This window comes from Pan paniscus, chromosome 13 (assembly GCF_029289425.2).
Source record: "Pan paniscus chromosome 13, NHGRI_mPanPan1-v2.0_pri, whole genome shotgun sequence".
Lineage (NCBI taxonomy): Eukaryota > Metazoa > Chordata > Mammalia > Primates > Hominidae > Pan > Pan paniscus.
The window spans coordinates 135,560,877-135,573,118 of NC_073262.2; positions in this window are offsets into that span (position 1 = coordinate 135,560,877).

Sequence of the window (12,242 nt, forward strand, 5' to 3'; positions counted from 1 at the left end):
TTTTGTGATACGAAATGATTTCTGGGACTAGAACCCTGATTCATGACCTTGTGCCTGTAGGAATAAAGTCCCAACACAATACCTGAACTTGAGAGGACCCCAAGGGACTGAGTCAGTGATGTACTGGGGGCTTTGGACTTTGCCTCCTGTGGGCAGATTCATAGGAACATCCTACTTCTCATAGCCGTGATTACCCTGGCCATACCTCACAGGCAGCCTGGAAAGGGGAGGTCATGGGTGTGGAGTCAGAGGCCCTGGGTTCACTGTCTGGCTGTCTCACTAGGTAGCTGTGCAGCCTTAAGGCTAGGCACCAAACTGTATTGAGTCTAGGCCTGGAGCGGTGGCTCATGCCTGTAATCCCAGCACTTTGGGAGGCTGAGGCGGGTGGATCACCTGAGGTCAGAAGTTTGAGACCAACCTGGCCAACATGGTGAAACCCCGTCTCTACTAAAATTACAAAATTAGCCAGACGTGGTGGTGCGTGCCTGTAATTCCTGCTACTTAGGAGGCTGAAGCAGGAGAATCACTTGAACCTGGGAGGCAGAGGTTGCAGTGAGCCAAGATCGTGCCACTGCACTCCAGCCTGGACAACAAGAGCAAAACTCCATCTCAAAAAACAACATGTGGGGATAATGGCCAGAGAATTTAATGAGACAGTGAGTGTAAAGACGCTTGACATATGTAAGTTGGCTTCCTGTGCCCCTCTTTACAGAACACCTTTCTGCAGTGATGGTGCTTCCCTCCTGCCGTGCTGCCCAGCTCACCATGACTCACTGCTGGTTGGTATACCGAAGAGGACTTGCAAAGCAGCCTTGGATGAACTCTGTGAGGACGGGCACTGACTACCAAGAACATCCCATGTCCCACATCAGCACCATCCCACATCTTGAAAACTGAAGAACTGATTCTTGGGTCCATTCTGGGCTTCAGAAGTCTCTAAATCTTTAATCTACTGCCTCTAGCCCCCACTGTTCTTATCTCCATTCTCTGCTCTTACCTCACCCAAGTCCCTTTCGGCATTCTCTTGTGGGTGAGACTCAGACTCTAACTACACTATATATGTTTCGGGTTGCCTGGCTCGCCTTCACATATTTAAAACTTCTCCCAAGCACAGCTCCCACTGATGAGGTGGGAATGGCCCCATTCATCCTGCTGCCTGCTCTTTTAGCTGTTTGAGCCAGAGATAAACACCTGACCCAAGGATGGTCAACCAGATTATTTTATTTTTTATTTTTTAATTTTTGAGATGGAGTCTAGCTCTGTCGCCCAGGCTGGAGTGCAGTGACGCGATCTCTGCTCACTGCAAGCTCCGCCTCCTGGGTTCACGCCATTCTCCTGCGTCAGCCTCCCGAGTAGCTGGGACTACAGGTGCCCGCCACCATGCCCAGCTAATTTTTTGTATTTTTTTTAGTAAAGACGGGGTTTCACCATGATAGCCAGGATGGTCTCGATCTCCTGACCTCGTGATCTGCCCGCCTCGGGCTCCCAACCAGATTATTTCCTTAGAAATTCCTTTTGTCTAAGAGACACAAAAAAGAGTCCCCAGTGGCTGTGTGGCCAGCTGAGATGAATGGTCACTGTGGCAATGACTGCCATTTATGTCAAGTGCAAGCTGAAAAGCAGAGAAGCAGGACAACAGAGCAGTCCACAGAGAGAAACAGGGAGGAGGGGGCCTCATGGCCCCCAAGAAAAGGATAAAGCGGCTCTGGTTTTTGATGGCTTCTTCATTCTTATAAAGATGGAAAGATGGGCTTCATCTCTTCTACCTGGGGTCTCCAGGATCCAGCATCCTTACAATATCCCTCTTTCACTTGAGCAAATTCGGGTAGGCTTCTGATCTTTGTCATCAAAGCAGCCTTGGCCAGGAAATAAGACAAGCGTGTCTACTCTCACTGCTTCTATTCAGCACTATGATTGAAGTCCTTGCCAATGCAATAAGGCAAGAGAAACAAATAGAAGTCATGACTATTGAAAAGAAAGAAATATGGCTGGGTGCAGTGGCTCATGCCTGTAATCCCAGCACTTTGGGAGGCTGAGGTGGGAGGACCACTTGAGATCAGGCGTTCAAGACCAGCCTGGTCAACATGGTGAAACCCTGTCTCTACTAAAAATACAACAACAACAACAACAAAAATTAGCCAGGTGTGGTGGTGGGCACCTGTAATCCCAGCTACTTGGGAAGCTGAGGCAGGAGAATCACTTGAGCCCAGGAGATGGAGGTTGAAGGGGGCCGAGATGGCACCACTGCACTCTAGCCTGGGTAATAGAGTGAGACTCCATCTCAAAAAGAACTAATAAGCGAATTTATTAAGATCACAGGATACTAGGTGAACATGCAAAAATTAATTTTATTTTTACATACTACCAAAAAATGATTGAAAAATGAAATTAGAAAACATTGGCATTTAAAATAGGATAAAAAAGATGAAATACCTATGAACAAATTTATTTAAAATATGTGTAAAACCTTTACATTAAAAACTACAAATCATTGCTGGATTAATTTAAAGAATATCTACATCAATGAAAGATTAGGACATGTTCATAGTTTGAACAATTTAAGTTGCCAATATTCAGGTGTCAATGATCCCTTAATTTTTTTAAAAAATTGACAAAAATTGTATATATTGTATACAATATGTTGTTTTGAAATATACATACCTTGTGGAATGACTAAGTCAAGCTAGTTAATGTATGCATTAAACCTGAAATTTATCTGTAGAGACAATGCAATTTCAACTGAAATTCTAGCTGATTTTTTTTGGTAGAAATTGACAAACCGATTCCAAAATTTGTACAGAAATGCAAAAGATTTAAAATAGTCAAGACTATATTTAATAAGAACAAAGTAGGAGGGTTTACACTACCAGATTTTAAGATTAAGCATAAAGCAACAGTATTTAAGACACTATGGTAGTGGCATAAAGATAGAAAATTAGATCAATGAAACAGAATAAAAGTTCAGAAATAGACCCACATGTCTACGGTCATTGGACTTTTGAAAAAAGTACCAATGCAGCTCTTTGATGGAACAGAAAACTTTCTCAATAAACAGTGCAAGAGCAACTAGAGATCTATATGGACCATAGACCCAAATGTGAAAATGAAGAGTCTAAAACTTCTATAAGAAAATGTAGCAGAGTATCTTCATGACTTCGAAGTGGTCAACTATTTCTTAGGATATAAAAGGACAAACAATAAAAAAATTTCTAACTTAGTCTTCATCAAAATTAAAAATTTCTGCTCATTAAAAGACAAGAAACTTGGCTGGGCACGGTGGCTCATGTCTGTAATCCCAGCCCTTTGGGAGGCCGAGGCAGGCAGATCACCTGAGGTCAGGAGTTCGAGACCAGCCTGGCCAATATGGTGAAACCCTGTCTGTACTAAAAATATAAAAATTAGCTGGGCGTGGTGGCAGGAGTCTGTAATTCCAGCGACTTGGGAGGCTGAGGCAGGAGAATTGCTTGAACCTGGGAGGCGAGGTTGCAGTGAGCCAAGATTGCGCCACTGCACTCCAGCCTGGGTGACAGAGAGAGACTCCATCTCAAAAAAAAAAAAAAAAAAAAAAAAGACAAGTAAGTCACAGGCCAGTAGAAAATATTTACAGTACACATATGTGAGCAAAGACTTGTGTTCAAGATATATAGAGAACTCCTACAAATTAAAAATATAATAAAAAATAAAAAATGGTTAGGCATCTTAAACAGGCACCATGAATGGCCAATAAACATATGAAAAGGTGTTCAACATCCTTAGTTATCAGGAAACTGCAAATTAAAACCATAGTGAGAAACCACAATATAGTAAGACAGATACAATTACAAAGACCGGCAATTCCAAGAGTTAGCAAGGATCTGGAGCAACTGGAACCTTGATGCCTTGCTGGTGGGAGTGTAAAACAGTACAACCATTTTGAGAAATTACTTGCCTGTTTTTAATAAATTTAAATGTACACCTATTCTAAGACCTAGCAAGTCCACTCCTGGGTATACACCCCAGAGAAATGAGTACATACATCCACAAAAAGAATTGTCTAAGGATGTTCATAGCAACTTTATTCATAATGGCTGAAAACTGGAAACAATTCAAATATCCATCAACAGAAGGGTAGATAAGCAAATTGCGGCAATACCTCTCAGCAATAAAAAAGAATAATTTGGGCCGGGCGCGGTGGCTCGCACCTGTAATCCCAACATTTTGGGAGGCTGAGGCAGGCGGATCACTTGAGGTCAGGAGTTCGAGACCAGCCTGGCCAATATGGTGAAACACCTGTCTCTACTAAAAATACAAAAATTAGCTGGGTGTAGTGACAGGTGCCTGTAATCCCACCTATTCGGGAGGCAGGAGAATCACTTGAACCTGGGAGGTGGAGGTTGCAGTGAACTGAGATTGTGCCACTGTACTCCAGCCTGGGCGAAAGAGTGAGACTCTGTCTCAAAAAAATAAATAAATAAAATAAAAGAACAAAAAGAACAATCTGGTACACATATATTGATGAATTTCAAAAATATTATGTTGAGCAACAGAAGTCAGACACTGTAGAGTACACACTGTGTGATCCCATTTGTTGTGTGAACCAACAAAACCAATCTGATGGTGATAGATGTTAGAAGATGGTTACGTCTGAGAGTTGGATATTGACTTGAAAACGGGCCCCGAGGGGCCCTCTTGGGGCAATGGAAATGTTCTATATCTTGGTCCAGTTGATGGTCAAGGAGGTGTAGTACCTGTGTAAAAATTCATCAAGCTACAGACCCAAGATCTGAACATTTTATTGTAATGTAAGATGACCTTCAATAAAGTATTATTTAAATCACCTTTATGAATACACTAACGACAGCGACGATTCCAAAAACAAACCGGGGAGATGAAATATTTGGGGCTTTTCCGAGATAAATGCTGTAGTCTCTCTTTAATTGTTACCAGTCTTTGTGCCATGTAGGGGTTTTTGTTGTTGCCGTTGCTGTTGGTATTTTTCCTCTGCTAAATTTAGATCATGAAACCTGCCTTTCTATGCACAAATCAAGCAAGGAGACAGAGAACGATTTCGCTGTATGAGAGCAAAATGGACTTCAATAGGAATGGATAAAGAAATTGGGAAGGTGACTATGGAAACTGAACCAGAGATGCTCAAAATCAGCCATGACACTTTCCATCAGGGACCCAGTATGAGAAGACAGTGACACACAGATGTGGGCAAGAGCAGGGATTCAGTTATGTGGATGACAGACCTGACTCAGAATGCTATGGAGCAAGTGAAGCCGGGAGCAAATGACAGAGAATGGGTGAGGACCCCGGCAGTCTCACATCAGACAAGCTTCCATTAGATGGAAGGATCAATGTAGATGCCCAGGAGAAATGCATATTTTGGACTTTACCTTTAAAAGCAATAACTCAAAGCCCTCTGAACCTGACAGCTCATCAGAGGCTTTTGTCTAGAAAATGTCTCCACAGCAGGTGTATCATGACTTATCTCGCCATGGAGATCCAGCTCAGAGAATGTAATAGCGACATGTGGCACAGTGGAGCTGGTGGTTCCTGCTTTGGAGGCAGTCAACATCAATGTGCTCACCAAAACCACTGTGCTTACTAAGCCACCAAGACAGAAGGGGGCACAGGTTCATGGGCAAGCTGGACTTGGTGTACAAACAGGAAGGGGCTCATTTCTTCCTCCAGATTCCCCACTTCACCCTGCTCTGTAGGTTGGCACCACCTGCCTGGGCCTTGTGTGAAACCTCAGGCAGGCCACATGCAAAGCTTTGCTGGCTACTTGGAAGTTATAAGCAAATGGTCTCTTTCGCTGGGTATTAAAGAGAGCAGCCCAAAGCGATTTCCTGACTGTCTGCTTCTCCCTCTCCAGGTGCAGACCCTGCCACAGCCAAAGCCCCTACTTCTTGCTCCATATTCTCCCCACCCCTCAGCTGCTGTTTGGGCTCTCAGAGTGGGGCCCTGTGGGGGTCCTTAGACATGCCTCCCGGGAGGTCTCTGACCACAATTCCTTGGCATGTGCAAAGCTCTTAAGCCGCAACTCCAGCAGGAAGTGCTCTTGGGCAGACTCCTTTTCAAATCAGTTCACAGCTGGCTCTCTTCCTGGAGACCCGCACTTAGCTCTGAGAAATCATGCCTCTCTGCCTTGCCTTCGGTGTAAATGCTTCCCCAATCCCTGCTCAGCCCTGGCCCTCCTCCCCTTGCAGGCTGCTTCAGCCAGTTCAGCGCTAGATGTTTCCGGGTGTGAACAAGGTGCCTGTCCCCCAGATTCCAGAGATTTCCAAGTAGATCCCTTGAAGCCCTCCTCATTTAACTTAAGGGGAAAGGCTCCCATGGGGAAGGGTAGGAAACTCACAGCACCCTGACGACTCCCCCCAAACAAAACCCAATAGCCAGCCCCGTCACTCCCCCTTTCATCTAGTGTTAAAATGCAGAAATATTTGTGTTAAAACATTTTTATGTACCAATTGGCAGAGAGCCACTGTCCTGAGACTCCTTCTCTCTTTACTACCAGGGCCCTTTCTTGGCCCCTTGGACTCTTGCTCTGGCTTTGGTTGAGCAGTTACTTTTACTCTCACTTCTGTTGATACCCTCCAGTGAGGGTGGGGTTGGCGGGTGAGGGGCTAAGGTGGCTTCACTGTTTCTGTTGTGTCCCAGGTAGATGGTCAGATATTTACAGTGTTGTTCTTGGCTCTTGGGGCTTAAGCCACATCAGAGACAGCAGGAAACAATTGTCCCTGGCTATAGTTTGTATTTTTGTCCCCACCCAAATCTCATGTTAAATGTAATCCCCAATGACTGAGGTGGGGCCTGGTGGGAGGTGTTTGGATCATAGGGGCGGATCCCTCATGTCTTTGTGCTGTCTTCGTGATAGTGAGTTCTCACGAGATCTGGATGTTTAAAAGTGTGTGGCACCTCTCATCCCACTCCCTTGCTCCTGCTCCTGCCATGTGAGACACCTGCTCTCCTTTTGCCTTCTACCAGGATCGGAAGCTTCTTGAGGCCTCCACAGAAGCAGATGCTGCCATATTTCCTGTATAGCCTGCAGAGCTGTGAGCCAATCAAACTTCTTTTCTTCATTATTATTATTATTTTTTGAGACAGAGTCTCACTCTGTTGCCCAGGCTGGTGTGCAGTGGCATGATCTCAGCTCACTGCAACCTCCGCCTCCTGGATTCAAGCAATTCTCGTGCCTCAGCCTCCCAAGTAGCTGGGATTACAGGCATGTACTACCATCCTGGACTTATTTTTGTATTTTTAGAAGAGACAGGGTTTTGTCATATTGGCCAGGCTAGTCTTGAACTCCTGACCTCATGTGATCCTCCTAGCTCTTCCTCCCAAAGTGCAAACCTCTTTTCTTGTAAATTACCCAGCCTCAGGTATTTTTTTATAGCAATGCAAGAACAGCCTAATCCACCCATAATATCTAATTACATGCAAATAAAATAGGAGTGTGTGTGTGTGTGTGTGTGTGTGTGTGTGTGAGATCAAGGATCAATGGGCAAAGCAACCTCAGGAAGGAAGTGTTGCCTCCCCACCTTGTCCTAGGATTCTGCTCTGTTGCCTGGTTCACAATTCCCCAGTGCAGATACAGGGGATACAGTTTCCCTGTAGCCATCCAGGGATTTGTAGAGATTGTGAAGCTTCTAGGAATTTAGCTTAAAGAAATAATGAGGGCTGGGCATTAGGTTTTGCCACAGTGATATTTATCATAGTGTGGCTTACAAAACAGCAAAAATTTGAAACTGTCTTGGGTCAGAGATTGCTGTTGCCTTCCCTGTATCCACTGTCCCCTTCTTCCTCACTGATGGAACCCATTTGCTGAGGGCAGAAACAGACCTGGCTTTTTTTTTTTTTTTTTTTTTTTTGAGACGAAGTTTTGCTCTTGTTGCCCAGGCTGGAGTGCAATGGTGTGATCTCTGCTTACCGCAACCTCTGCCTCCCGGGTTCAAGCGATTCTCCTGCCTCAGCCTCCTGAGTAGCTGGGATTACAGGCATGTGCCACCATGCCTGGCTAATTTTGTATTTTTAGTAGAGATGGGGTTTCTCTATGTTGATCTGGCTGGTCTCGAACTCCTAACCTCAGGTGATCTGCCCACCTCGGCTTCCCAAAGTGCCGGGATTACAGGAGTGAGCCACTGCACCCGGCCCAGACCTGGCTTTTATTTTATTTTATTTTATTTTATTTTTTGAGACGGAGTCTCGCTCTGTCGCGCAGCCTGGAGTGCAATGGCGTGATCTTGGCTTACTGCAATCTCCGCCTTCTGGATTCAAGGGGTTCTCCTGCCTCAGCCTCCCAAGTCACTGGACTACAGGCGTGCACCATCACATGTGGCTAATTTTTGTATATTTTAGTAGAGATGGGGTTTCACCATGTTGGATAGGCTGGTCTCGAACTCCTGACCTCAAGTGATCCACCCGCCTCAGTCTTCCAAAGTGCTGGATTATAGGCATGAGCCACCGCGCCTGGCCCAGACCTGCTTTTAAATGACACACCCATTTCCCAGCCTCCCTTGCTGGTGGAGGTGGCCATGTGACCCAGTTTTGGCCAATAAGATATCAGCAGCAATGGTTGGGTGGGCTTCAGGGAATCTCCTTAAGAGCAGGGCAGACCTGTCTGGTGCCACGCCCTTCCCTTGCTGGCTTTTCTCTTTCCCTCCACCTGAACTGTGGCTGTGATGGCTGGAGCTTTGGCAGTCACCTTGACAAATGACAGAGTAGAAAGCTAGAAGGAACCTGGGTCCATGCAGGCATGAAGGAGCCGCGGTCACGACCCTCTAGACTTCTTTCACACAACAGCCAAATAGATCTCTGCCGTATTAAGCTGTGCTATGTTTTAAAATAAGCAACTGAATTCGGTACTGACTGATACAATACCCAAAACCCAACAATAGGAGCATAATTAATAAATCACAATCCAGTCATACTGGAGAATATTTTATAGTAAGATGTCATTTTATGAAAAGGAAGGATGCATAAACATATAGAAAAAAAAAGACTTGAAGCACATTTGCCACATAATAAAACCTCTCTGGGTGGTGGTAGTACAGTGATTTTTTTTTTTTTTTAATGGGGTCTTGCTATGTTATCCAGGCTGGCTTCAAGCTCCTGGGCTCAAACAATCTTCTGGCCTCAGCTTCCCAAAGAGCTGGGATTACAGGCACGAGCTGCTCTGCCTGGCCAAGATACAGTGAACTATCTCTCCCTCCCTCCCTCCCTCCCCTGCTTTCTTCATTTTTTTGAGACAGTCTCACTCCATCACCAGGACTGGAGTGCAGTGGCTCTATCTCACCTCACTGCAACCTCCACATCCCGGGTTCAATCGATTCTCTTCCCTCAGCCTCCCGAGTAGCTGGGATTACAGGCGAGTGCCACCACACCTGGCTAATTTGTTTTTTGTATTTTTAGTAGAGACAGGGTTTTGCCATGTTGGCCAGGCTGGTCTCAAACTCCTGGCCTCAAGTGATCTGCCTGCCTCGGCCTCCCAAAGTGCTGAGATTACAGGTGTGAGCCACCACGCTGGGCTGTGATTTTTCTATTCTATTTCTTAATATATGTAGTATTTAAAATTTCCTAGTTTTGTCAGAGGAGTAACAATAGTTTTTTTGTTACTTGTGCCTGTAATCCCAGCTCTTTGGGAGGCTGAGGCTGGAGAATCGTTAGAGCCCAGGAGTTTGAGGCCAGCCTGGGTAACATAGCAAGACCACATCACTGCCCACAAATATTTTTTTAAAAAATTACTGTACAAAACAATAGTTTTTTTTTTAATTATGGAGTTTTTATTTATTTATTTTTTTAGCACGGGCAACCAAAAGTTATTATTATTTTTTTTAACATGACACCCTCGTAACCCTGTCAAGTCTTTGCAGCAATGACCTCTGATGCATCTTTCCCAGACCAGCATTCCTCATGATCTGCCATCTCTTACCTCATTTCCTGGGCTCCTGGGTCTGTCTGCATTGCTGTTCTGCAAGGAGGTGTTCTGCTCCAGGGGATATTCAAGGTCAGGGGCTCATTTACAGATTTTCCATTGTCCTGTGAATCTGGGACAATTCAGAAATGGAGCAAGTTAGAATATACAGATCAACCCTTTTCAGGCAATTCTCTGTAAGCCTAGGACAGTAGCAGCAGTCACGCTGGAAGGTGGAGGAAGCAGAGTGGGAAGGGGTGTCCCTTCCCTCACTCCCTGAAGGGGAGTTTGTCACATCTCATGCTGTGTCAGATGGCCTGGGATGCCATCCCTATGAAAATTATAATTATGGGCCGAGTGCGGTGGCTCACACCTGTAATCCCAGCGCTTTGGGAGGCCAAGGCGGGCGGATCACCTGAGGTCAGGATAGCCAACATGGTGAAACCCCGTCTCTACTAAAAATACAAAAATTAGGCGGGTGTGGTAGCGGATGCCTGTGATCCAAGCTACCTGGGAGGCTGAGGCAGAAGAATTGCTTGAACCTGGCAGGCGGAGTTTGCAGTGAGCTGAGATCGTGCCACTGCACTCCAGCCTGGGTGAAAAAAAAAAAAAAGAAAATTATAATGATGATTTAAGCAACTTCATATACATTTACGTATACATAAACATACATACGTAGTCAGTGGAAGATATTGGAAATAAGAATACAAACCTGGCTAACATTTACAGGGCAATAAAACCATAACGATTGGTGTTATTTCTACTGGTCAAAAATCATTGCCAATTTTTTAGCATCTAACAATTCCCAAGTCCTAATCAATATGAAATAATAAGTCCAGTTAGCCTCCCCCAGAAAGTCTGCTCACCCGGGGGTGGGATTTTTAGGCAATGATCTGCTGTGATTTTGAAGGGGTACTCATTTTGCAGATGAAACAGAGAATGTCCCACAGCTTCCAGACCCAAATCACACATCGTGACTCCAGATCATGAGCTTCTTTGGTGGCTGTGGAGTGACCCAGTAGCCCATTTTGTCTGCTCCTTCTCTTCCCCAGCCCCCACCCCGTGCTCTTTCTCACCATGTAGGTCAAGCAAGACATTTTCTCCTTGGATTCTTGGATCAGGAAGTACTGAGCAGTCAAAAGAATTCGCTCCAAGGAGATGACATGAAGGAGTCACTGTAAAAATAAAACTGTAAGGCCAGGCGTGGTGGCTCACGCCTGTAATCCCAGCACTTTGGGAGGCCGAGGTGGGCGGATCACTTGAGGTCAGGAGTTCGAAACCAGCCTGGCCAACATGGTGAAACCCTGTCTGTACTAAAAATACAAAAATTAGCCGGGCATGGTGGCAGGCACCTGTGGTCCCGGTTACTTGGGAGGCTGAGGCAGGAGAATCGCTTGAACCTAGGAAGTGGAGGCTGCAGTGAGCTGAGCTTGCTCCACTGCACTCCAGCCTGGGTGACAGAGCGAGACTTCATCTCAAACAAACAAACAACCCCTGCAAATCTGATGAAAACATTTATGGCTGGACATAAAGGCCACCTTTGGGGATGGCACTGTTCTGTCTATCTGGTGTCAGCATCCTTGGCTCAGCTTGGGGAGGTCACAAACTCGAGGCTCTTTCCCCAGCGGCCCTCTTTCCCTCCCCAGCTTCATCCCAGACACAGCCCTACGCCTTCCTTTTCTTGCAACCCTGAAAGACTTCCCTGACCCCCAACCTTGGCAGCTGCAGCTGCTTTTCTGTCTGCTTACAATGCCCTACCCCTGCCCTGTCCAACAGGGTGGCCGCTAGCCACGTGTGGCTATTGTGCACTTGAAATGTGGCTGGCAAATGTGGCTGAGGAGGGGAATTTCTCATTTTATTTAATGTAATTTACATTTAAAAGTACAAACTCATATTGATTCAGTTGTTGGGAAACTTTTAAGGGTATTTGGATCAATTTGGGTATGTAAATCCACTTTTCTGACTGTACATTTTATGCAATCTAAATCCAGATCAAGTATTTCCAATGAAAATTTGGCATGCGAATTGAGAGGGGCTGCAAATATAAAATACTCAACAGATTTCAAAGCCTTCATGCAAAAAAAAGGAATGTAAACTATTTCATTGATATTTTTTATGTTGATTATTAACTACAGGATAAAATGGTAGCTTTTGCATCTGCTGGGTTAATAAAATGCATTGTTAAAATTAATTTCACCCATTTATTTGTACTTTTTAAATGTGGCCACTGGAAAATTTAAAATGATGTATGTGGCTTGCAGCATATTTCTGTTGGATGGCGCTACTGTAACCCCCTTCTCCATCTACACAGGCTTTGGAGCCAGAAGGATCTGAACTCTAGCTC